A 25,975-nucleotide genomic window follows, 5' to 3' on the forward strand; every position below is an offset into this window, starting at 1 on the left:
GCATGTGTTGCAAAAACCCAGTCTGCAGGTGCAGCAGATGATCAAGAAGGCGAATGGGATGCTGGCCTTCATAGCGAGGGGGATTGAATATAAAAGCAGGGAAGTCTTGCTGCAACTGTACAGGGCATTGGTGAGGCCGCAGCTGGAATAGTGTGTGCAGTTTTGGTCACCGCACTTGCGCAAGGATATTTTGGCCTTGGAGTGAGTGCAGAGGAGGTTCACTATGCTGATACCGGAGATGAGGGGGTTAGACTATGAAGAGAGACTGAATAGACTGGGTCTGTACTCGTTGGAGTTTAGAAGGATGAGGGGGGATCTTATAGAGACGTATAAGATAATGAAAGGGATGGATAGGGTAGAGGTAGAGAGATTCTTCCTGCTCAGAAAGGACAGCAGGACTAGAGGGCACAGCCTCAAAATAAGGTGGGGGGGGGGGGGGGGGGGGGGGGGGGGGGGGCAGTTTAGAACGGTGGTGAATCTCTGGAATTCTCTGCCCGTTGAAGTGGTGGAGGCTACTTCGCTAAATATATTTAAGACACGGGTAGATAGGTTTTTGGCAGACAAGGGAATTAAGGGTTATGGGGAAAAGGCGGGAAAGTGGAACTGAGCCACTTCAGATCAGCCATGATCTTACTGAATGGCAGGGCAGGCTCGAAGGGCTAGATGGCCTACTCCTGCTCCTATTTCTTATGTTCTTATGTTCATTCCACTAGCCATGACCTCTTGCAGTCTACCATCATAATTCACAATTATTGAATTCATAATTCAAGTTTTGTTTCATCTGCAAAGATTGAAACTGCCCTGCACACACATGTTTAGGTCATTAATATAACTCAAAAATGTAAGCCATATGTCCCAAAGACTGGTGGATCATATCAATCAGCATGTCCCTTCCATCTCTGACAATGGGCAAGGTAGAGAAAGTGCCCAACCAGCTTGTGCTTGAAAAACTTTATACATACTGTCCAACATTAGATGTGATGCCACGAATGGACATTTGCTAAATAATTTTCAGTGCGCTAAGAATTATGCTGACAACCAATTTAAGACTGTCAGTTCAGCTTGCAGTGTAGTCTATTTGCATGTACTGGAAGGTACATACCTTAATTAACACACAGGGTTGCAGACAGAAAGAACAGCTATACACGTTGCAACTGTATCAATTAAATAAAACAACTGATGGCCATTTGCTGGTGCATTCCTCAGGGAAATGCCCTGAGCAAAGTCAAGTTCCCTGATTTAAATTTCAAACAATGCTTGGCAGTTAACTGTAAATCACCATCAACTGGTACATTTTCCATTGCAATGCCTCTAATCATAGTCCACTTGCTAACCAATCAGTAATCTCTTCTCACCGTGTATAAATTTGATGTTATCGTTATTCTTGCAAATTATCCTGAAGAATGCAAGACAAAAAGTCTAGCTTTTCAAAACATGCAAGTTCTGTACAACCAAACAACTATTAATTTCTGCAGACTTTCAGAATGTTTGCATTTTAATCTCAGCATTTGAAAAGCATTTTCTGCTGAAGGGGCAGTCTACAAAGATTAAAGCTCACTTTTGTTTAACCAGACAGTAACTGAGTAAATTAATGACTAAAGGGAAATGTAACCCAAACTTATACCTGCTTGTATCTGTCAGACAAATAGATCATACACCTAAACAGTATAGGCGTTTTTTTAGAAGTCAGAGCAGCAAAGTGCCTTTGCCATTAGCTTTTTTTTGTGATTGGAGCATAAACAGTGATGTCATCAAGATATTGCTCAGTAGAAGAGTAACTGCCCCCACTTGATTTTGTGTATATGTACTTTCCAGAAGGGATCACTAGATAGTAATCAGAAGGTAGAGAAGCAGCTGATTTTCTTTTTCCAGACCAATTGGCTCCACAAGCAACTGCAGCATTCCTACCTCTGATCTAAGTTCAGCTCTAAGCTCAAGCTGACAGTGCCACAAAGATGCAATATCAACTTATATCAGTTTATTTCATGGTCTTCACTCTATTTAGAATACAAGATTTAAAATAACATTTTCCTCTTGCACATAGCATTTCTATGGGTCAAAAACATTTTGGCAATTTTGCATCGTAGTGTAAACCTCCAGAACAGCAAACAGAATAGAACTAGGGAAAGGCAATAAATGCTGGCCAGCCAGCAACGCCCATGTCCCACGAGTGAATATACAAAAAAAGGTAATTCTACTAAAGTCAAATAACTAAAATTATTGAATCTTTGCTTAAAGATAACTCATTTTGTTTGAAGAATTTACAGGAAAATGCAGAATAAGAGCCTAGAAATTAATTTAATGTGGCTTTATAAAGGGAAACATTTTGTCCTAAATTTCCAGCTATCAGTGCCCACTCTGAAATAACACAAATAATACATTGTGCAAAGCTAGGTAAAGTTTTACAAAGTATCTTGGAACACACTCCTTCATGACTGTCCGAGGCAAACTAGTCACGCATAGAAGAATGAGGGGAGATCTCATTGAGACGTATAAGATGATGAATGGGATGGATAGGATAGAGGTGGAGAGACTCTTCCCGCTCAAAAAAGACAGTAGGACTAGGGGGCACAGCCTCAAGATAAAGGGGAGGCGGTTTAGAACGGAGTTGAGGAGGAACTTCTTCACTCAAAGGGTGGTGAATCTCTGGAATTCTCTGCCCGTTGAAGTGGTGGAGGCTGCCTCGCTAAATATTTTTAAGAAGCGGGTTGATGGGTTCTTGATAAGAGAGGGGATTAAGGGTTATGGGGAGAGGGCGGGAAAGTGGAACTGAGCCACAACAGATCAGCCATGATCTTATTGAATGGCGGGGCAGGCTCGAAGGGCTAGATGGCCTACTCCTGCTCCTATTTCTTATGTTCTTATACCTAGTTCTAAGAAATATAATATTGATTTCTAGAAGAAATTGTGATCTGTTAAATATATAAGCAGACGAAGCCATATATCCTGAAATCATTAAGAAGATACATTTCCAAGGTAAGTTATCTTTTGTTCATTATCCAGGTATGTTAATATCAAAACAGGTGCTAACATTTCAACTGCAACCATCTCAATTAATCTTTGTTTGTTGGTTCATTGCACCAACACACAATGGAATGCTATGCTGCTTGCCTAGTAAGAGGTCTCACAACACCAGGTTAAAGACCAACAATTTTATTTGATAGTAAACCCACAAGCTTTTGGGGTTTGCCCCTTCGTCAGGTGAGTGGAGTGTTCCGGTCTCAAACAGAGCGTATAAAGGCACACACAGTTTACAGAATACTGATTACAATGCAAGTCTTTACAGCTAATCAATTCTTAAAGGTGCAGACAATATGAGTGGAGATAACATTAAGCATAGGTTAAAGAGATGTGTATTGTCTCCAGACAGGACAGGAAGTGGGATGTCGCACGCCCAGACAAGTCATGGGGGTTACAGATAGTGTGACATGAACCCAAGATCCCAGTTGAGGCCATCTTCATTTGTGCCGAACTTGGCTATTTCTGCTCAGCAACTCTGCACTATCATATATCATGAAGGCCGCCTTCGAGAACATTTACCCGAAGATCAGAGGCCGAATGTCCATGACCACTGAAGCGCTTGCCAACAGTCTTGCCTGATGATTGCCAAGCGGCCACTTCAGTGGTCACAGGCATTCGGCCTCTGATCTTCGGGTAAACACTTAATCTGTTCAAACGATATTCCTCTATCCCTTATTTTAACAACATCCATAACATCATCTGATAGAGGAATTCATAAAAATCAGTAACTTGCAGTTCTGTAACACTGCTTGCATCCACCCATTCTCAGCTGTGCCACAACTGAATCCCTCAAAGAAATGCTCATCATTTGACTACTCTTAAGAATACCCTTCCTAGCCTCCACCCTTCAAATAACATCCAAATGTGTCAGATGTTACAGAATGCAAAGTAAAACCACTATTGTGGTGTACACACATTAGTCCCTGTCTGGGACTACAGTTCAGCGGGTCCAGTCCTGGGCCTGCCTTATAAAAGGTTCAGGAAACACGTTTTAGCTGAAGAAATCACGAGAGGTTCTCAACAATCCCCACATGGGCAGCAATCAACTTCCATGGACCTCATAAGGGTAATCACAATCCTGCCCCCATCACCTCAGTCCAAGGCTTACCCCTCACTCCCATGATGCTGGGGCCTTCTCCGTCTCTTTTTCCATGACCTTATCTCCATCACTAATGGAGGCGTGTAACGCATAGTTGAACGTCTCTTCCACAAAGAGCAACTACCGGGGGCTCGTCCTTGGTGGCAACCTTTGACTGGGTGTCCACTGCCTCTGTCTCCATGTCCAAGCCAGAATCTTAATCGTTCAGTTTTTAAGAGGGTGGAGTTTCCCAACCGCAGGTCAGTATGAAGGGTGACGACAGTGACACATAGGAACAGTTGCGTCCCTGCGATGAAGGTGATTTATCTGCTTCTTTAAGGTCTTCTCCCTGGTCATAAAACACTGATCATATTTTCTCAAGAATAACTCTCGAAATTCACAGAGAGCCGTCACTAAATTTTCTCACATGGACCGTATCTCCCAGTCTGAAGTCTCTATCCAGTCTCTATCATGGCTGGCACCTTTTCTGGCTTCTTGTTTTAACTCTTAAGTTGCTGGCCAAATTTGGGATCGTCAGGCTGAGCCTAGGACAAAGGCGTCAGCCCATCAATATCTCCACCAGGGCTGTTCCCAGCATCATACAAGGCATAGTTAAAAGGTAATGCGCAAACTTTGTTTCTAGAGAACCTGTGGTTTGGTTTCTTCATGCCACTTTTGAATGTCTGGATGGGCCACTCAGCCAGGCTTTTATTACAGATGGTAGCATGCCATGCAGATGTCCTTACTCTATTAGTACTCAACGTCTGAAACTCCCCATTGGTAAATGACTTCTTGCTGTATTTCACAAGAACCTTAGATATATTATGTGTACTAAAAGATTGCCGCAGTTTCTCTGTTGTAAGTACAGACATCCTGCACATGATAATCCAATCAGAATGGGTGTCGATGAGTATTAAAAGCATGGAGCCCATAAATGGCCCTGTGAAGTCTGTATGTATTCGCGCCCAGGGTCTCCCCAGCCATACCCATGGGTTTACCAAGGATGGTGGTGTTGTCTTCTGATTGTCCTGGCAAATCTTGACTGCTTGACCAGGTTTTCAACATCACTGTCTCTGCCAGGCCAGCAGGCATAATTCTGTGACAGCATTTTCATCTTAGAAATTCTAGGGTGGCCACTGTGCAATTCTTGAAATATCGGTCGCTGACCTGAATGCAGGACAACCACCTGTGCTCTCCGTAAGATGAAGACATCTTCTATACTCCTGATATTTAGAGAGAGAAGGTTTCAAATCCTCTATAGAACACATTTGTGGTCTACCACTTCAGACAGCGTGACCTAGTTTCGCCAACATAGGGTCCTTCTGGGTCGAAGCCTGGATTTGCTTGCCAGATACTGACAAAGTGTCCATGAAGTTCAATGAAACGATGACTTCATCTATCTTTGGAGGAGAAGGTAGGTTGATGAGTAGCGGCAGGCAGTTCAAGGCATCCACGTTAGCTATACATCTCCCTGGAAAATGTTCAAAGGTATATTCATAGACACCTAATAGTAGTGTCCAGCATTGGATCCGGTCTGATGCAATGGGACAAATCACCTCTTCCTTGAAGAGGTCCAACAGAGATTTGCTGTAGTGAAATGCCAACTGTAGACATATAGATGAAATGTTTTCATTGCAAACACCATGGCCAAACCTTCTTTTTCGAGTTGAGCATACTTCCTCTCTGGATCTACCAGTGTTTATGATGCATATGTGATTGGACGTTCTGCTCCATCATCCCAACAGTGGGATAATTCTGCTCTTATCCCATAGGGAGAGGCTTTGAAGGTTACATTGAGTTAGTTTAGTTGTTGACAAAAACTGCTGTTTGACACTTGCAAAGGTATCTTGTGGCATTTGTCACAACCCGGAGGAAACACAAGCAGACATGGGGGAAATGTGCAAACTCCACACAGACAGTGGCCCAAGTCGGGAATCGAACCTGGGTCCCTGGCGTTGTGAGGCAGCAGTGCTAACCACTGTGCCACCCCATTTCTTTTCCATTTATTCCATTTGCTAAAGAGAAATGCATATTCTTCATGTATTCAGCCCATTTGTCTTCGCTCATCAAATCTCCGACTGCCCCGAACATAGCCATAGTGCTAACTTGAAATTCTGTTGAATAAATCTACAACATAAACAAACTGTGCACCAGATGCAACCTCGTGTTGCCATGCTAAACATCAAAAAACTTTTTTTTCTTTTCTTGCCATTTTCCCCATTGTCAAAAGGATGTGGCAACTTGAGACCACAATGAAGATAGTTGAATACATTGTTTAAAAGAAGGATTTTCTTTATACAGTTTAACAATAACAGTTTGCATAACAATAATATCTATGAAAACAGGAGCAATCAGCACACAGATCTTGCTTGCAGAACACACTTTCGCAGACTAAAAGATGGCCAATGCCCATACGTGCTCAGAATCTCAACATACGCCAGTATTACAATTACACAGGAGAAAGGTTTATAAGAACAGTGCACTCAGAATGACACCCTGTGACACAAAGTTTAAAAGAGGTAGAGAGAAAACAGAGAATCCAATGCCGGCTCCTCACAGGCTGCGTGTTCGGTTGGAGCAACAGTTAGTTGGATGCACTTAGGAGCATGCAGGAGGTGGAAAGCGTTACAGGGACGTGGTCACACCCAAAATGCAGGCAGGCAGATGGGTGATCACCAGAAAGGGCGGGCAGTCAGTGCAGGAATTACTGTGGTTGTCCCCCTCTCTAACAGCTGTACCATGCTGGATACTGCTGGGGAGGATGGACTATCCATGGCAAACCACAGCAGCAGCCCATGCAAGCGCACCACGGCTGGCTCTGTTGTTCAGCAGTGAGGGTCACAGTGCAGAAGAGCAATAGTCACAGGGGACTCAATAGTCAGGGGCACAGACAGGTGCCTTTGTGGTTGTGGAAGAGAGATTCCAGGATAGTGTGTTGCCTTTTTGGTGCAAGGGTCCAGGATATCACTGAACGGCTGCAGGGCATCCTGAAGAGGGAGGTGATAAGGCACAGGTCATGGTACATGTTGATATCAATGACAAAAGGTAGAAAGAGGAATGAGGTCTTGCACCAAGAATTCAGGGAGTTAGGCAATAAACTTAGGAGCAAGGCCTCTCAGGTTGTAATCTCTGGATTACTCCCAGTGCTGTGAGCTAGTGAGTAAAGAAATAGGAGAATAGTACAGTGGCTTAAGATTTGGTGCAGGAGGGACAGTTTTAGATTCCATGGAACCGTTTTTGGGGAAGGTGGTACCTGTGCAGCAGGACGGTCTATATCTGAACCAGAGTGGGACTAACGTCCTTGCTGGTGGATTTGCTAGTGCTGTTGGAATGAGTTTAAACTAGTTTGGCAGGCAAAGGGGACCCAGACTGTTAGCAGAATAGGGACACACAGTATAACATAAAAAAGCAATCAGGTCAGAAGGAATACAGTGGTAGTAAGTTTTAAGGGAGTAAGACAAGGCTGCAGGACCTCTACTTTAATGCAGGAATATTAAAGATAAAACAGCTGAGTAAAGGGCAAGAACTGACATGTGTAATTATGATATTACAAAGACGTGGTGGAGGGTGGGGTGGAAATAAAAAGGGACAGATACATTGCTCGGTGTTTACTACAGACCCCCAGATAATGAGCGGGAAATTGATGAGCAAATATGTGTGCAATTCGCAGAGGGGTGTAAAAATAATAAGGATAATTACATTAGAACATAGAACATTACAGCGCAGTACAGGCCCTTCGGCCCTCGATGTTGCGCCGACCAGTGGAACCAATATAATGACCCTCTAACCTAAACTATTCCAATGTTATCCGTATGCCTATCCACTGACCATTTGAATGACCTTAAAGTTGGCTATTAGGTGATTTCAACTTTCCTAACAATAATTGGACAGGATTCAACAAGGGAAGGAGCAATGCTGAGCCTAATTTGGGGGAATGAAGCCGAACAGGTGGATGATGTGTTGGGTGGGGGAGCATTTTGGTGATAGCAATCACAACATGGTTCAATTCAAATTAGTTATGGGCAAAGAAATTGACAAGTTGCAGAAAAATGTTCTGGATCAGAGGAGAGTAAATTTTAACAAAATTAGGCAGGATCTGGCCGAGTTAGACCAGAACAAGTTACTTGTGGGGAAATCTACAAAAGAGCAATGGAGGAGGGGGGGTGTTCAAAGATAAAATGGGGAAGGTGCAAGCCCAACCCTCTAGGGTAATAGGAAGGTGTAACCAGAGAACCATGGATGACCACAGACATTCAGGATACAATGAGAAAGAAAAGAGAAGCTTTTGACAAGTATATGGAGACGAAGTTTGCAGAGCATTAGTGCAGTACAGAAAGTGCAGGATGGAGCTTAAGAAATCAATTAGGAGAGCAAAGAGGGGATATGACAAAGCTCTGGCTGGTAAAAGTAAGGAAACTCCTAAGATATTCTTTAAGTACATCAATGAGAAAAGGATAACCAGGGAAAGAGTAGAGCCCTTTAGGGACCAAAGGGGAAATCTGTGGGTGGAGGCAGAGGACATTGGTAGGGTGTCAAACGAATATTTCATATCTATCTTCATCTATGAGAACGAGGAGGTAGAACATAGAAAAACTACAGCACAAACAGGCCCTTCGGCCCACAAGTTGTGCTGATGATACCCCTACCTACTAGGCTTACCTATAACCCTCAATCCTATTAAGTCCCATGTACTCATCCAGAAGTCTCTTAAAAGACCCTATCCAATTTGCCTCCACCACCAATTTGTAACCGACTCCACTCACCCACCACCCTCTGAGTGAAAAACTTACCCCTGACATCTCCTCTGACCTACTCCCCAGCACCTTAAACCTGTGTCCTCTCGTAGCGACTATTTCAGCTCTGGGAAAAAGCCTTTGAGAATCCACCTTATCTATACCTCTCAACATCTTGTACACCTCTATCAGGTCAACTCTCATCCTTCGTCTCTCTCTAAGGAGAAAAGTCCGAGCTCCCTCAACCTATCCTCATAAGGCATGCCACCCAATCCAGGCAAGATCCTTGTAGATCTCCTCTGCACCCTTTCAATAGCTTCCACATCCCTCCCGTATTGAGGCAACCAGAACTGAGCACAGTACTCCAAGTGGGGTCTGACTAGGGTCTTATAAAGCTGCAGCATTATCTCCAGACTCCTAAACTCAATCCCTCAATTGATGAAGGCCAGTACACCACACGCCTTCTTAACCACATCCTCTACTTGCGAGGCCAATTTAAGAGTCCTATGGACCCGGACCCCAAGGTTCTTCTGATCCTCTACACTGCTAAGAGTCTTACCCTTGATATTATACTCCTTCATCCATTTGACCTGTCAAAATGACCACTATACATTTATCCGGGTAATTATGCAACTCGGAGACAGACTGTGAGGCTCTAGAGATAATTATTGCAGAGCGTGACAAGGTATTGGAGGTATCGGTGGGCTTAAAAGTGGACAAATCTCCAGGTCTGGATGAATTGTGCCCCAGGCTATCGTGGGAAGCAAGAGAGGAAATTGTAGAGGCTCTGACCCAAATTTTTAATTTCTCCCTGGCCACTGGTACCAGAGGACTGGAGAACAGCTAATGTGGTCCCACTATTTAAGACAGGTTGTAGAGAACCAGTGAATTTCACGTCTGTGGTTGGGAAACTACTGAAGAAGATTCTGAAGGAGAGAATCTATCTCCATTTGGAGAGGCAAGGATTGATCAGGGATAGTCAGCATGGTTTTATCACTGGGAGGTCATACTTAACAAATTCGACTGAATGTTTTCAGCATGTAACAAAGTGTGTGGATGAGGCTAGAGCAGTTGATGTAGTTTACGTGGATTTCAGCAAAGCCTTTGATAAAGTGGGAGACTTATGAAGAAGGCTACTGCACTTGGGGTACAGGGTGATCTCACAATGTGGATTCATGATTGGCTTAGCAGTAGGTGACAGAGGATGGTGACAAATGGCTGCTTTAATGACTGGAGGTCAGTGACCAGTGGTGTACCACAGAGATTCATGCTGGGCCTTGTTCATCATTTGTACAAATGACATAGATGACTATGGGGGGTAGGATCAGTAAGTTTGCCGATGACACAAAGATTGGCTGGGTGGTTAACAGTGAGGTTGAGTGTCTTAGGTTACAGGAAGATATAGATGACATGGGTGAATAAGTGGCAGATGGAATTTAACCCTGAAAAGTATGAGGTGATGCACTTTGGAAGGGGTAACTTGACAAGGAAGTATATGAGAAAACGTCTAATACTGGGAAGTTCCGAAGAACAAAGGGACCTTGGCATGTATATCTATAGATCTCTGAAGGCAGAAAGGCAGGTAAATAGGGTGATGAAAAAGGCTTTGTCAAACTCGCCTTTATCAATTGGGGTATAGATTACAAAAGCAGAGAGGTCACAATGGAGTTGTAAAGAACTTTGATAAGGCCACAGCTGGAGTAAGTGTGCAGTTCTGGTGGCCACATTATAAGAAGGATGTGAACGCACTGGAGGGGGTGCAGAGGAGACTTAGAACATAGAACATTACAGCGCAGAACAGGCCCTTCAGATGCTGCCTGGGATGGAACATTTAAGTGATGAAGAGAGATTGGATAGGCTTGGGTTGTTTCCTTTGGAGCACAGAAGATTGAGGAGCGACCTGATTGAGCTGTTCCCCATAGTTTAAGGGTCAGTTGTGAGGGGACAGAAGTTAAAAGTGAGGAGTGGGAGGTTTGGGGGGGATTTGAGGAAAAACCTTTTTACTCAGAACATAGAATGTAACAGCGCAGTACAGGCCCTTCGGCCCTCGATGTTGCACCAACCAGCGGAGCCAATCTAATGACCCTCTAACCTAACTATTCCAATATTATCCATATGTCTATCCAATGACCATTTGAATGCCCTTAAAGTTGGCGAGTCCACAACTGCTGCAGGCAGGGCATTCCACACCCTCACTACCCACTGAGTAAAGAGTCTACCTCTGACATCCGTCCTATAACTACCACCCCTTAATTTAAAGCTATGTCCCCTCGTGTTAGCCATCACCATCTGAGGAAAAAGGCTCTCACTGTCCACCCTATCCAATCCTCTGATCATCTTGTATGCCTCAATTAGGTCACCTCTCGACCTCCTTCTCTCTAATGAAAATAACCTCAAGTCCCTCAAGCCTTTCCTCATAAGGCCTTCCCACCATACCAGGCAACATCCTGGTAAACCTCCTCTGCACCCTTTCCAATGCCTCCACATCCTTCTTATAATGCAGCAACCAGAACTGTACGCAATACTCCAAGTGCGGCCGCACCAGAGTTTTGTACAGTTGTAACATGACCTTACGGCTCCAAAATTCAATCCCTCTACCAATAAAAGCTAACACACCATACGCCTTCTTAACAACCTTATCAACCTGGGTGCCAATTTTCAGGGAGCTATGCACATGTACACCGAGATCTCTCTGCTCGTCGACACTACTAAGAGTCCTTCCATTAGCCCTATATTCTGTACTCCTGTTACTCTTACCAAAGTGAATCACCTCACACTTTTCCGTATTAAACTCCATTTGCCACCTCTTGGCCCAGCTCTGCAGCTTATCTATGTCCCTCTGCAAACTGTAACATCCATCCTCACTATCTACAACTCCTCCGACTTTGGTGTCGTCAGCAAATTTACTAATTCATCCTTCTACATCCTCATCTAGGTCATTTATGAAAATGACAAACAGCAGTGGCCCCAAACAGATCCTTGAGGTACACCAGTTGTAACTGAACTCCAGGTTGAATATTTCCCATCAACCACCACCCTCTGTCTTCTATCAGCTAGCCAATTCCTGATCCAAACTGCTAAATCACCCTCAATCCCATGCATCTGCATTTTCTGCAGTAGCCTACCATGGGGAACCTTATCAAACGCTTTGCTAAAATCCATATACACCACGTCAACTGCCTTACCCTTATCCACCTCTTTGGTCACCTTTTCAAAAAACTCGATAAGGTTTGTGAGGCACGATCTACCCTTCACAAAACCGTGTTGACTGTCCCTAATCAATTTATTTCTCTCTAGATGATTATAAATCCTATCCCTTATAATTCTTTCCAAAACTTTGCCCACAACAGAAGTAACGCTCACCGGTCTATAACTCCCAGGGTGGTCTCTACTCCCCTTCTTGAACAAGGGGACAACATTTGCTATCCTCCAATCTTCCGGCACTATACCTGTAGCCAATGACGACATGAAGATCAAATCCAAAGGCTCTGCAATCTCCTCCCTAGCCTCGCAGAGAATCCTAGGGTAAATCCCATCCGGCCCAGGGGACATATCTATTTTCATACTCTCAAGATTGCTAACACCTCCTCCTTACATACCTCAATCCCGTCTAGTCTACAACCTGGTATCGCAGTATTCTCCTCGACCACACTGACTTTTTCCTACGTGAATACGGACAAAAAAATACTCATTCAGTGCCTCTCCGATCTTTTCTGGCTCCACGCATAACTTCCCACTGCTGTCTCTGACTGGCCCTAATCTTGCCCTAACCAATCTTTTATTCTTGACATAAGAAAGCTTTAGGATTCTCCTTGACCCTATCTGCCAAAGTCTTCTCATGTCCTCTTCTAGCTCTTCTTAACTCTCTCTTTAGCTCCTTCCTGGCTAATTTATAACTATCCAGTGCCCTGAGCCTTCACATCTCATCTTTACATAAGCCCCCTTCTTCCTCTTCACCAGCGATTCAACTTCCTTAGTACACCACAATTCCCTCGCTCGACCACTTCCTCCCTGCCTGACAGGTACATATTTATCAAGGGCTCGCAGTAGCTGCTCCTTGAAATAAGCTCCACATTTCAGATGTTCCCAGCCCCTGCAATTTCCTACTCCACCCTACGTATCCTAAATCTCACCTAACAGCCTCAAAATTACCTTTCCCCCAGCTATAACTTCTGCCCTTTGGTATATGCCTATCCCTTTCCATCACAGAGGGTGGTAATGATCTGGAATGCACTTCCTGGGTGGGTGGTGGAAGCAGAATGCCTCACATCCTTTAAAAAGTACCTGGATGAGTACTTGACACGCCATAACATTCAAGGCTATGGGCCAAGTGTTGGCAAGAGGAATTAGGTGGACAGTTCAGAGCATTTCATGTGTCAGTGCAGATTTGATGGGCCTCTTCTGCATTGTAGTATTCTGTGATTTTGTAAATTGTAGACAAGTCAGATTGGCGTCGGTAGCAGGGAAAATTCTAGAGTCCATTATCAAAGAATTTATAGCTGAGCACTTGGCAGGATTGGACATGGAGTTACGAAAATAAAATCATGCTCGACAAATCTACAGGAATTCTCTGACGATGCAACCAGTAGAATTGAGGAAGGGAAGCCAGTGAATGTGGTTTATTTGGGCTTTCAGAGGCTGTCGATAAAGTCCCACATAAGAGGTTAGCATGTGAAATTAAAGCACATGGGATTGGGGGTAGCATTATTAAGATGGATAGAAAACTGGTTGGCTGTCAGGAAACAAAGAGTAGGAACAAACAATCTTTTTCCAAATGGCAGTGACTCGTGAGGTACTGCAGGGATCAGTTTTAGAACGCTAGCTAATCAAAATATATACTAACGATTTAGATGAGGGAACTAAATGCAACATCTTCAAATATGCAGATGACACAAAGCTGGATGGGACAGTGTGCTGTGAAAATGATACAGTGATGTTTCCACGTGATTCGGACAAGTTGAGTGAGCAAATGCATGGCAGATAGTATAGAAATCATAGAAACTCCGCAGTGCAGAAGGAGGTCACTCGGCCCTTCGAGTCTGCACTGACCACAATCCCACCCAGACCCTATCTCCATATCCCTACATATTTACCTGCTAATTCCTCTAATCTATGCATCGCAGGGGCAATGTTAACATAACCAATCAACCTAACCTGCACATCTTTGGACTGTGGGAAACCGCAGCACTCGGAGGAAATCCTCACAGGAGAATGTGCAAACTCCGCACAGACAGCAACTCAAGCCACAAATCAAACCTAGGTCCCCAGAACTGTGAAGTAGCAGTGCTAACCACTGTGCTACCGTGCAGCCCCATTAAATTCAAATTTCACCACTTGCCATGGCGGGATTTGAACCCAGGTCCCTGGAACATGGCCTGGGTGTCTGGATTACTACTGTAATTTAGATAAAAGAGAGATTATCCACAGAGAGGCAGATTATCTAAATGGCTATAAACCGAGAGACCAGAACGTGCATCAAGACCTGGGTGTCCTCGTACACCAGTTTCTGAAGGTAAGCATACAAGTGCAGCAGGTAGTAAATGAGGCAAATGGTATATTGGTCTGCATAGCGAGAGAATTCAAGTAAAAGAGCAAGTATGTCTTGCTCCAATTATACAGGGCCGTGGTGAGGCCACACCTGGAATAGTGTGTGCCATTTTGGTCTCCTTATCTGAAGGTGGGTGTTCTTGCTACGGAGGGAGTGCAAAGAAGATTTACCAGACTGATTCCTGGGGCGGCGGGACTGATGTATGAAAACAGAGAGTTGGTTAGGATTATATCGGCTGGAGCTCAGATGAATGAGGGAGTCTGTAAAACCTGTAAAATTCAAACAGGACAAGAGCGGGTAGATACAGGAATGATCTCCCGGATGATGGGAGAGTTCAGAACCAGGGTAAAGAGTAAAACTTTTAGGACTGAGATGAGAAATTTCTTCACCCAGAGAGTGGTAAGCCTGTGAAAGAAGTTTGAGGCCAAAATATGCAATGTTTTCAAGAAGGAGTTGGAAATAGCTCTTGGGGTGAAAGGGATCAAGGATGTGGGAGGAAGGTGGGATCAGGCTATTGGGTTGGATGATCAGCCATGATCACACAGAATGGTGGAGCAGGTTCAAAGTGCTGAATGGCCTACTCCTACCTCCCATATAAAGATTTGCTCTTCCTTCAATCCCAATCTGCAATAACTCCCACATGCAAGTTTTACTTGCAGCAAGTATATCTGAAAACTAGAACAGAAATGACCAGTTTGATACGAGTTGGTTTCTACAGCATCGTGTAGATCAGAGGAATGGGCTTGCTAACTTCCAAGTCCAGGAAAAGGAAAAACTGTCCAACTTTCAACTAAATGCAATGCCCTGAATAAGCCACAAGAAACTCATGGTTGCCCGGATAAGAGCACAAGAACTAGGAGCAGGAGTAGGCCATCTGGCCTCTCGGGCCTGCTGTGCCATTCAATAAGATCATGGCTGATCTTTTTGTGGACTCAGCTCCACTTACCTGCCCACTCACCATAACCCTTAATTCCTTTACTGTTCAAAAATTTATCTATCCTTGCCTTAAAAACATTCAACGAGGTAGCCTTAGCTGCTTCACTGGGCAGGGAATTCCAAAGATTCACAACCCTTTGTGTGCAGAAGTTCCTCTTCAGCTCAGTCCTAAATCTGCTTCCTCTTATTTTGAGGCTATGCCCCCTAGTTCTAGTTTCACCCACCAGTGAAAACAACTTCCCTGCTCCTATCATATCTATTCCCTTCATAATCATATATGTTTCTAAAAGATCTCCCCTCATTCTTCTGAATTCTAATGAGTATAGCCCAGTCCATTCAGTCTCTCCTCATAAGCCAACCTTCTCAACTTTGAAATCAACCTAGTGAATCTCCTCTGCACCCCCTCCAGTGCCAGTATATTCTTTCTCAAGCAAGGAGACCAAAACTGTACACAGCACTCCAGGTGTGGCCTCACCAAGGTCTTTCTCAGCTGCAACATAATCTCACAGTTTTTAAACTCCATCCCTCTCACAACGAAGGACAAAATTTCATTTGCCTTCTTAATTATCTGCTGCACCCGCAAACCAACTCGAGATCCCTGCACAAGGACACCGAGGTCCCTCTGCACAGCAGCATGCTGCAATTCTTTACCACTTAAATAATAGTCCATTTTGCTGTTATTCCTACCAAAATGGGTGACCTCACATTTGCCAACATTGTACTCCATCTGCCAGACTCTCGCTCACTCACTTAGATTATCTATATGTCTTTGCAGACATTCAGCGTCCTCTACACGGGCAGCACGATAGCACAGTGGTTAGCACTGCTGCTTCACAGCTCCAGGGTCCTGGGTTTGATTCCCGGCTTGGGTCACAGTCTGTGTGGATTTTGCACATTCTCCTCGTGTCTGCGTGTGTTTCCTCCGGGTGCTCTGGTTTCCTCCCACAGTCCAAAGATGTGCGGGTTAGGTTAATTGGCTATGCTAAGAAATTGCCCCTCAGTGTCCAGGGATGTATAGGTTAGAGGGATTAGTGGGTATAATATGTAGGGATATGGGGTAGGGCCTGGGTGGGATCGTGTTCGGTGCAGACTCAATGGGCCGAAGGGCCTCTTTCTGCACTGTAGGGTTCTATGATTCTACATGCTTTGCTCTTCCATGCATCTTAGTGTCATCTGCGAATTTTCACACACTACACTTGGTCCCCAACTGCAAATCATTCATGTAAATCGTAAACAATTGCAGTCCCAACAACTGTGATCCTTGAGGCACACCAGAAAATCCTTGATTGCCAACCAGAAAAACCCATTTACCCCCACTCTTTGCTTTCTGTTAGTTAACTAATCCTCTATCCATGCTAATGCATTATCTGTAACACATCCTTTATCTTATGTAGTAGCCTTTGGTGTGACACTTTGTCAAACACCTTCTGGAAATCCAGATACGCCGCATCCACAGGTTCCCCATTGTCCACTGCACATGTAATGTTCTCAAAGAATTCCACCAAATTAGTCAAACATGACCTTCCCTTCATGAACCCATGCTGTGTCTTACCAATGGGACAATTTATCTCCAGATGTCTCGCTATTTCTTCTTTGATGATAGATTCAAGCATTTTTCTACTACAGAAGTTAAGCTAACCAGTTTATAGTTACCTGCCTTTTGTCTACCTTTTTTTTTAAACAGTGACTTCACATTTGCTGTTTTCCAATCTGTGGGAACCACCCCAGAGTCCAGCAAATTTTGGTAAATTACCACCAGTGCATTTGCTATCTCTCCTGCCATCTCTTTTAGTACCCTGGGATGCATTCCGTCAGGGCCAGAAGCCTTTAGTCCCATTAAAGTTAGGGATCCAACATTACCTCTTTCGTGATAATGACAGTTTCTAAGTTCTCACCTGCCATAGCTTTCTTGTCATCAATTTTTGGCATGTTATTTGTGTTTTCCATTGTGAAGACCGACACAAAACATCTGTTCAATGCCTTAGCCATTTTCTTATTTCCAGTATTATATTCCACTTTTCATCCTCTAAAAGACCAATGTTTATTTTCGCCACTCTTTTTCGTTTTATATATTTGTAGAAATGTTTGCTGTTTTTTGTATTCTGAGCTAATTTACTCTCATAATCCATCTTACCTTTCTTTACAGCAATTTTCATGGTTTTCTGCTGACCTTTAAAGATTTCCTAATCCTCTAGGTTCCCACTTTGTATGCATTTTCTTTCAATTTGATACCCTCCTTTATTTCCTTCGATATTCTTGGCTGATTCTCTCTTTTTCTATAGTCGTTCCTTATCACTGGTATATACTTCTGCTGAGCACTGTGAAAGATCGCTTTGAAAGTCCTCCACTGTTCCTCAATTGTCCCACCATAAAGTTTTTGCTCCCAGTCTACGTTAGCCAACTCCTCCCTCATCCCTTCACCGTCTCTTTTGTTTAAGCATAAGACACTGGTACTGGATTTTACCTTCTCACGTTCCATCTGTATTTTAAATGCAACCATACTGTGATCATTCTTCCAAGAGGATCCCTAACTGTAAGATTATTAGTTATTCCCGTCTCATTACATAGGACCAGATCTAGGATAGCTTGCTCCCTTGTCGGTTCCATTACATACTGTTCAAGGAAGCTATCATGGATACATTCTATGAACTCCTCCTCAAGGTTGCCTTGACCAACCTGGTTTGACCAATTGATATGTAGATTAAAATCCCCCTCGATGATTGCTATACCATTTTTACATATATCAATTATTTCTGTTAATTTCTCACCTCACCATGATGTCATTATTTGGTGGCCTATAGACTATGCCTATCAGTGACTTTTTCTCCTTACTATTTCGAATTTCCACCCAAATGAATGCAACTGTTTTTCCATAGAACCTATATCCTTCTCTCACAACCTCCTTGATATTATCCTTAATATCAGAGCTACACCACCTCCCTTACCTTCCCGTCGGTCCCTCCAAAGAGTTTGATACCCTGGATATTCAACTCCCAGTCGTGACTATCCTGCAACCTCGTCTCTGTAATGGGCACCAAATCATACTCGTTCACAATGATTTGTGCCATCAACTTATTTATCTTGTTTCGAATGCTACGAGCGTTCAGATAAAGTGCCCTTACACTAGTATGCTAAGCTATGCAGGAATCAGTGTTCATTGAATGGTGCAAAATTTCAGACCCAATGCATCAGGATCAGACAGATATCACAGAATTAACAAAGAACAAAGAACAAAGAACAACACAGCACGGGAAACAGGCCCTTCGGCCCAACGAGCCCGCGCCGCCCGTTAACTATGGAGACCAATTTCTGGAAGGTATTGCACTTCTGTTTCTAGGATCAGTCCAAGCTGGGTGGCCTATACAATTTACTGTCTAAAGATAGATTCAGATTGAGATGTTTAAAGTGCGAGCAGAACAATTATTTTATATCTATGGTTTTTGTAATTTCTCATTCAATGGCCAAGCAATTTTCCAGTTACTTCACAACTTCAAGAGCCTGTGTTTAATTTTTTTTCTAACCCGGTGACAACTCTTATAATGTTTACTGAACTTAATACAAGTTCTTCATATAATAAACAGAAAATGTTGGAAATATTCAGTAGGTCTAACAGCATCTGTGGAACAAGAAACATTTCAGGTCTTGTATTTCTGAACTGTGTTCTCTTCCTCCACCTCTTCACGAGAGAGAGGGAAGGAACACTCACCAATGACATTGAGCAGTTGTTAAAAGCGACACTCAAGGCCAGCTTCCTGCTCAGAAGAGAACACTATTAATCCTCCTCATGGATTGTGAGACCACACACTTTAGAAACACATTTCTCTAGGAAAACACTATAGAAATGATCCCTAAGAGAATAATCCTGAAATATAACTTGTTTCTTTCTTCACAGATGCTGCCAGGCCTGCTGAGTATTCCCAGCATGTTATGTTTTTATTTCACATTTACAACATCTGCAGTATTCTGCTTTTGTAGTACTTATTCATCATCTGTTAAAACAATAATCCATCAGTTTGGCTTTCAGGCCCAGGCTCAGCTGAAAAGTTATTGACTCGATGGCTCTGTTTTGAGAATTTAGAAGACAAACAGTGGCAATATTGACAGCTTTTACAGATTTATTAAATATCCAGGGGATTTAGTTGTTTGATTTCAACATCAAGTTCACTGCATGATTCAATTAACAATTTCTTTTTTACTTTTTGGGACAGTGAACTATATTAATGGAAGCATGTGGATACTGTTCTAAGAGCAAAGTTATTTTTTAACAACTCCACCGCTCTCTGAGCATTTCAGGTATTCTATCTCGAAAAGCTTCACTTTTTGCCTGCTAGAAAACTAAGCATTTAAGAACAAAGAAAATTACAGCACGGGAACAGGTCCTTTGACCCTCCAAGCCTACACCGAACATGCTGCCCAACTATAACTAAAATCCCCTACCCTTCCAGGGATCATATCCCTCTATTCCCATCTATTCATGGACTTGTCTAGACGCCCTTTAAAAGTCACTACCGCATCTGCTTCCACTACCTCCTCTGGCGACGATTTCCAGGCACCCACTCTGTAAAAAATTGACTTGTACATCTCCTTTAAACATTATCTCCAAAAACTTCCAGTTTTTAAGAAATAAAATGTCTTTCCTGTGCTCTGAAAGGACAATTTCTCCCTTACAAAAGGTTGTCGAGTCTCTTTTAATTCAGCATGATTAGCACGAGATGGGAAATAATAATATCAAATAAGAAAAAAATTAGTTACACTGAAAATCTTAGATATCCATCTGCCTATATAAAGACCCCAACACTTTATCCTCAGAATGGCAGCTGTGTGATGCTAGCTTAGCTACTGCACACAGCTGTCCTGAATTACAGTGAACTTTGGTCAAACTGTGCTTGACATTCTATGGTAATCATGGATCAAAGGTTTGACACACATGATTAGCACACTAGGTCCACTGGAACTGTAGACAGCTGCAGTTAACAGACGTACAATGTATTTAGGATATTTCCACAACTCTCTATATAGAAATCACGTGCTTAAAGCCTGTTGTTTCAAATTACAATTGCTCAGCATTCATTGTAAACTGATTAAGATCATTCTATAATTCCGAGTTTTAAGTGCACAGTTGATATTCTCGTTTTTCAGGTTCACAGAAGAATCATTAATCATCCATTCAGGAAGGTCATTTTCTATAAATTCTGTTTCATAGTCAACACATGTACTTTGGGAAAATTCATAGAGCAGATGTGATATCACCTACAAAGTAAACTTGGCAAGAGTAAGACGACAGCCTTAAGTTTCAGCTTATATTATTAGTGATGTTTGATAGATTTTTGTTGGGTGGCTACATGGATAAATAGCTACATGAATGAACTTCTCTCATCTCTGGAAAAAAGGGACAGAGAGAAGGGAGCAAGAAAGGAGTGTATAAAAGATAAGGCACTGATATTAATGTCTGCAGAGACTTATCAATAAGGACAAACTATTGAAAGGGTCACAGATTGCTTAAATGCCTGAGATGCTTTACACTTAGAAACCACAGAAATCCTCCAGTGCAGAAGGAGGCCATTAGGCCCATCGAGTCTGCACCGACCACAATCCCACCCAATCCTTATACATTTCCCCGCTACTCCCTCTAACCTACATATCTCAGGACACTAAGGGATAATTTTAGCATGGCCAGTCAGCCTAACACACACATCTTTGGATTGTGGAAGGAAACCGGAGCACCTGGAGGAAACCCACACAGACATGAGGAGAATGTGCAAACTCCACACAGACAGTGACCCAAGCCAGGAATTGAACCCAGGTCCCTGGAGCTGTGAAGCAGCAGTGGTAACCACTGTACTAGCGTGCTGCCAGAATAATCTGAGATAGACTGGGCACTTTTCAGGTCCAAAAATGATGGTTTTATGCTCATTTGTGAGTATGCACAAATGTACCTGTAGGAATCCCAACAAGAATATTGATAAGTGAAGGTAGGCTTGCGGTGGGCAATTGTATATATGCATGGGGTAGGAAGTTAGGAATCATTCCATCAAAAATGCACTCCTCGAGGAAACTGACAAAAATATTAATGAGAGCTGACTCTACAGGGGAACCTACAGCAATACCAAATTTTCGGGCATGTATATAGTGTCATTAAAACTGAACTCAACCACACATGTTGCTAAGTTCATGCATAATATGAAAACAAATTCAGACGATGGTGATGCATCTCAATTATCATCATATAGTGATGCAACTTCATTGAGTGGCACATTTGCGAATAACCACATGTTGTATGGCCACATACACATGACATTGCTATTGATATGCAGGTCATGCAGTCTTCACGAAAGTGAAGGAATCTTTCACTGTGTATGTGAATGTTCAGAACTGGTTAAAGAAACTTGATGTGGAGATGCCGGTGTCGGATGGGATAAACACAGTAAGAAGTCTCGCAACACCAGGTCAAAGTCCAACCAGTTTATTTGACAGTAAACCCACAAGCTTTCGGAAATGCTGTTCCTTCATCAGGTGTGTGGAAAGTTCTGATCAGAGAAGGGCATATAAAGGCACACACAGTTTACAGAATACTGATTAGAATGCGAGTCTTTACAGCTAACCTGCTATTCAAGTCTTAAAGATGCAAACAATGTGAGTGGAGATATCATTAGGCATAGGTTAAGGAGATGTGTATTGTCTCCAGACAGGACAGTAAGTGAGATGTTGCAAGTTCAAGCAAGTCATGGGGGTTACAGATAGTGCGACATGAACCCAAGATCCTGGTTGAGGCCGTCCTCATGTGTGCAGAACTTGGCTATCAGTCTCCGCTCAGCGACTCTGTGCTGTCATGTGTCATGAAGGCCGCCTTGGAGAATGCTTATCCAAAGATCAGACGCCGAATGCCCGTGACCGCTGAAGTGTTCCCCAAAAGGATGGGAACAGTTTTGCCTGGTAATTGTCGAGTGATGTTCACTCATCCATTGTCGTAGTGTCTGCATGATCTCCCCGACGTACCATGCTTCCCGCAGCGTATTAGGTAGACAACATTGGCCGAGTTGCAGGAGTATGTACCATGTACCTGGTGAATGATGTTCTCACATGAGATAACGTCATCCATGTCGATGATCCGGCATGTCTTGCAGAGGTTGCTGTGGTAGGGCTGTGTGGTGTCATGGTCACCATTCTCCTGAAGGCTGGGTAGTTTGCTGCGAACAATGGTCTGTTTGAGGTTGTGTGGTTGTTTGAAGGCAAGTAGTGGAGGTGTGGGGATGGCCCTGGCGAGATCTTCGTCTTCATCAATGACACGTTGAAGACTCCGGAGAAGATGTCGTCGCTTCTCCGCTCCGGGAAGTACTGGACGACGAAGGGTACTCTGTCCACCATGTCCCGTGTTTGTCTTCTGAGAAGGTCAGTGCGGCTTTTCACTGTGGCACGATCGATGAGTCGAGTGCCATATCCTGTTCTTATGAGGGCCGGACAAGAAACTTGTCCAACTATTTGGCTAATTGATGGTGTGCAGAACTAGTATAGATGAGATAGGGCATAATAGGGCAGCATTTTTGTGGATCTTTGGTAGTCATGGAATAAATGGACATAGTGAACTATGGGGACAAATCCTATCATATACACCTCAAGATACTTGTTACTCTTGCACAAGTCTATCAAATAATTCTGTAATTTGTTTTTAAGTATGGTTGCACCTGTGCTTGGCAGCAGGTCTGAAAATGAATTTGGATCCATCATTAAAAATGGTGTGCGTTTTGTCAATATAGTTATACTGTTTTGGCGGCATGTCTCTTTTGTTCATCAATACTCACCATAATTCATTGCATCCCACTACCTGTCTGATCTTGTTTTCCCCATGTCCTCCATTGTTGACATGCTGCAGCTTGAGCAGAACAGTGCAGACTGTGCTTGAAACACCGCATCCCATGTGTCAACACATATACACCTTAGGCACCTTCATACAAACAGTAAGTCGTAAAACAAATAAAACTTCCTTGTTTTAAACTTTCTGAGCATACTTGTCAAAGTACCAACAGTATTGTCTCAAAAAATGAACATCTCAATGGTTTTGAAAATACAGGACCAGTAAAGCCAGACTCCAAACTTGAGTCGATACAGCCTGATCAGTTTGCCCAAGCTTCTGCCTTTGGTGGTCCTGACTGGAAATATACACATTGACAGTCAGTTATTTATTCTACTTTTTGCCTAAATACGCATTTTCTTTCTTCTCAAAATGTTCTTGATAGCCTCATCAGTATCCGAGTTGAAATTAGATCCATTTCAAAGAGTGGTGTTGAGACTTCATCACAACTCATGAGAACTTCAATGATCCATTTTGGCCTCCTGCAGAGGTTGCCAGCATCACAAGATGTCAGTCTTCAGCTGATTTGATTCACTCATGTGATATAAAGAAACAGCTGAAGGCACTAGATACTGCAAAGGCAATGGGGCCTGACAATATTCTGCAACAGTGAAGACTTGTGCTCCAGAACTTACGGTGTCCCTAGCCAAGTTATTCCAGTACAGCTATAACACTGGCATCTACCCAGTAATGTGGACAATTGTCCAAGTATGTTTTGTGCACCAAAAACAGGACAAATCCAATCCAGACTGACGTCACCCCATCAGTCTACACTCGATGTGATAGAAGGGGTCAACAACAACGCTATCAAGCGACACTTATTCTGCAATAACCTGCTCACCGAAGCTCAGTTTGAGTTCTGCCAGGGCCACTCACCTCTTGACCTTATTTATACTTGGGTCAAACAAGGAAAAACAGAGCTGAAATCCAGAGGTATTAATGTTATTTGTACTTTCAATATTGAAGAAAACCATCTTCATTTGACATCTAGGAGTTGGCTGGTCCAAAAGTGGTAGATGAGTCCTTTCTTAGCAAGAAAAGTGCAAGTACAATGAGGCTGGTAAGTAATTGGGGCACTGTTCTCATGGTTTTTACAGGCCTTCCTCCTTGTTATGGGTTGACACTATCCGTAGCTCCTTGTTTGCTCTTGCGCATTTGGCAATTGCACTCCTCCAGGCTGCGCTATCCTGGGCAATGGTCTCCCATGATGCAGTATCAATTGTAAACTCATTGAGGAAGGCTTTCAGAGTATCCTTGAAGTGTTTCTTCTGGCAGCCATGGCAGTATGCTCTGGTTTGCAGTTCACTGTAGAAGGTTCGGTTGTCAGGCATCCTGGTGACATGTTCAGCCCATCGGAAGTTTTTTATTGTAACATTGGAAGATGTAGACTATGCCAGTTCTCCTGAGGGCCTCTGGGTCTGGGACTTTGTCTTGCCACTTGATGTTCAGGAGCTTGCGGAGACAGCAAAGGTAAAAGCGATCGATTTTCTCTGCATGATGTTGCTGGACAGTCCAGATTTCACTCACATAGAGAACAATGGAAAGGACAACTGTTTGGTAGACCCTGAACTTGGTTTTTGGGCTCATCCCTCTATGTTTCCATCCTGAATAGCAAAGTGTTCCAAAGGACTAAATGTGGAGATGCCGGCGTTAGATGGGAATGGGCATAGTAAGAAGTCTCACAGCAGGTTGAAATCCAAAAGATTTATTTGGAATCATGAGCTTTCGAAGCGCTGCTCTTCCATCAGGTGAGTGGAGAGGTAGGTTTCATAAACATTGCAAATATAGACAAAGGCACAATTGCAAGATAATGGTTGGAATGTGAGTCTTCAGGTAATCAAGTCTTTACAAGTACAGACAATGCGAGTGGAGAGAGGGATAATCACAGGTTAAAGGGCTGTGAATTGTCTCAAGCCAGGACAGTTAGTAGGATTTTATAAGCTCTGGCCAAATGGCAGAGATTACATGTAGTGTGACATGAACCCAAGATCCTGGTTGAGGCTGTCCTCATGCATGCAGAACGTGGCTATCAGTTTCTGCTCGGTGATTCTGCGTTGTCATGTGTCTTGAAGGCTGCCTTGGAGAATGCTTATCCGAAGGTCAGAGGCTGAACGCCATTGACGGCTAAAGTGCTCCTGACTGGAAAGGAACATTCCTGCCTGGTGATTGTCGTGAGGTCATAAAGTAGGGCATAAAGCGCGCAGCGCGACTGGCGCCATTTTATGGCCCCAGGTTTTCTAGCGCAATCAGCCTCTCACTGGAAATGGGCGAGAGGCTGAATAATTTATTGAAAATTATGGAAATGTTGCAACGTACAAGTGAGGAATAGACATGGTCCCCATGAATGGGGAGCAGTCGTCTTGGCCTCGCCAGTGGAACCAGAGACCACTGAGGTCCCCTGGGGAGACTGAGGGCAAGGGAAGGGTGACCCTTGGGCAGTCCAGGCTGGCAGTGTCATCCTGACACCTTGGAAGTGCCAGTCTGGGCAATGCCCAGCAGGCAGTGTCAGATGGCAAGGCCAGGTGAGAGGAGGCGGTATGGCCAATGGGGAGAGGGGGCATGCTGCCACTTTGCAGTGATCGGGGGTGGGGGGAGGGGGCATGCTCCCACTTCGCAGTGATTGATGGGAGGAGAGAAGCAGGATCGCAATCGGTGCGGGGAGGGAGCAATTGGTGGGAGAGGGAGCCCACGATCGGACTAAGCAATGGGGAATGCGGTTTGCATCTTAGGCCGTAGGTTTTGCGATTGCAAGCAACGAGGTGCTTCAGGCTGCCTGCAATAGCAGAGGCCTGCCAGCACTCTCTTTGTCT

General features: G+C 43.6%; 1 protein-coding gene and 1 non-coding gene across 2 annotated transcripts in view; both read right to left on the reverse strand.

Moving 5' to 3' along the window:
• The window catches only part of LOC145356030 (breakpoint cluster region protein), a 406,846-nt gene that overhangs the window by 227,151 nt on the left and 153,720 nt on the right, over positions 1-25,975 (reverse strand). The window lies entirely within an intron of this gene.
• On the reverse strand, positions 18,965-19,180 carry LOC145356230 (small nucleolar RNA U3). Its single transcript, XR_013889095.1, has one exon. It is a non-coding gene; the product is annotated as a small nucleolar RNA U3 (small nucleolar RNA).

Source organism: Carcharhinus amblyrhynchos, chromosome 20 (assembly GCF_965287045.1).
Source record: "Carcharhinus amblyrhynchos chromosome 20, sCarAmb.v2.hapA, whole genome shotgun sequence".
NCBI lineage: Eukaryota > Metazoa > Chordata > Chondrichthyes > Carcharhiniformes > Carcharhinidae > Carcharhinus > Carcharhinus amblyrhynchos.